Source organism: Microtus ochrogaster, chromosome 7, assembly GCF_000317375.1.
Source record: "Microtus ochrogaster isolate Prairie Vole_2 chromosome 7, MicOch1.0, whole genome shotgun sequence".
Lineage (NCBI taxonomy): Eukaryota > Metazoa > Chordata > Mammalia > Rodentia > Cricetidae > Microtus > Microtus ochrogaster.
The window spans coordinates 22,167,386-22,169,455 of NC_022014.1; positions in this window are offsets into that span (position 1 = coordinate 22,167,386).

Consider the following 2,070-nt stretch of genomic DNA (forward strand, 5'->3'; position numbering starts at 1 on the left):
TGTGGGCACGGAGGGGAGGTACACAGTAAACCCTCGTGTGGGCACGGAGGGGAGGTACACAGTAAACCCTCGTGTGGGCACGGAGGGGAGGTACATTCCATTCCATTCTCCCCAAGGGAACCACCCAGGAAGACAAGTTCCCTCAAATGAAACTCTTAGGATTTCCCCCCTCTAACTCCAGCCAGAAGAAATGCAGTGGGGCCCAGTGACATGTCGTGGTGGGACAGAGCTAAACCCTAGGGAGCAGCACAGTGTGCCGCTGCATTAGACATTCTGCCCAGTGCTTCCATGGCAGAGCAAACAGGGCCAGTCTCCAGCAAACTGTCCATCCAGGCATATCTGCATGCCGAACTCTTGGCCAGCCCTCCCGGCCTAATCAGTGACTGCGAGCAAGGTTCAGTAAGAGACTGAAAATAAGGCAGGGACTGCTGTATGGGCAAAGGTGCTTGCAGCCGAGCCTGATCACCCAATTCAGTCCCCAGGACCTACAAGAGAAAAGGAGAAAACTGACTCTCACAAGCTGTCCTCTGATGTTGACATGCGTGCTGTGGCAGGAGAAATACATGAAAAATAAAAGACGATACAAACAAAATTTAAAAAAGAGATGAAGAGTGACAGAGGAAGGTACGCAACATTGATCTCTGTCCTCTGGGTGCATGCACCCAGCACGGACATGTGTAAACATACAAAGTCATCCCTCACATTCAAAATTGTCATTTTCCTCCAGAGAGTCCACATTTATACACACGCACATGCATGCACGCACACACCTGTGTATGTATAACTTGCTATCACATTATCCTGTGGATCTAGGAGTTTTTTCAGTGTCTAATGCAGGGTTTCCTAAATGAATTATGGAGGCATTACTTCTCCTTTCCATCCTTTTCCTTACCATCATCCTTGGAACGAGAAAAACGACAAAGAACTGACGCTTGGAGATGCCGCACCTGGAACTTTCTGAGACAACAGAGTTTATATCCCTTTGCTACACTTTCTAGTTTCGTTTCTGTGTTTTGAGACAGGCTATCATTAGGTAGCCCCTGCTGAGCTGGAGTGCTCTCTGTAGACCAGACTGTCCTCAGACTCACAGAGACCTGCCTGTGCCCTTCACTACAGTTTCAACACTTGAGCACAAGTGGACTGCTTTCTTATGAGTTTTATGCTCCCTGCTTCTCCTAAGTCCCTTACAAGTTTAACCCAATGCTTGACCTTTCTCTCCTGGCCCAAAGACTTGGCCTTTTGGCAAATTCAACACCAGTTGTAAATGATGTCTGGGTTTTTGCTTTGCTCTGCTTCCTGAAATAGCGCCCAAGGATCTCGAATGAGGCTGTCCCTGCAAGTGTTTTCCCTCCTCTGTCTAAGACACTGCTTGCAGCTGCCATTCTCCCAGGTGCTAGCCATCCACTGAACAGTCTAGACAGAGAAAGGGGCGCATACAGAGACAGAGGCCTGGATGAATCCAGGTGTAATGCGGGAACAATGAGACAGTCTGGTCAAATCAGAGGGCAGCCCTCGGGTTCCACAGGGATACATCACATACGGGGAGGTCTCAAATGCTCAGGATGCTCGCTTCCTTTGTGTAACATCGCATAGTGTTCACCCACCACCTATGCAATCCTCCCAGGAAGATTAAATTAGTTTAGATTGCTGATACTACCTAATGTAGATACTAGGTAAAAAGTTGTTACATCATATTGCTTAGGGAATAATAAGCAAAGCTGGTACATGTTCAGTAGAGGTGCGTTTTTAAAGATTGTGTGTGTGTGTGTGAGTGCACACGTACATGCGTGTGTTTAAGTGCAGTGTGTAAGGATGTCAGAGGCATCAGATCCCCTCAAGCTGGAGGTACAGGCAGTTATGAGCTGCATGACATGGGTGCTGAGAACTGAACTCAATTCCTCTGCAAGAGCAATAAATACACTGTAACTGTAACTGTTGTGTCCTTTCTCCAGCTCCCAGGTGCACTACACACTGTAACTGTTGTGTTCTCTCTCCAGGTGCATTACACATTGTAACTGTAACTGTTGTGTCCTCTCTCTGCTCCCAGGTGCATTTTTTTTTTTTTTTTTT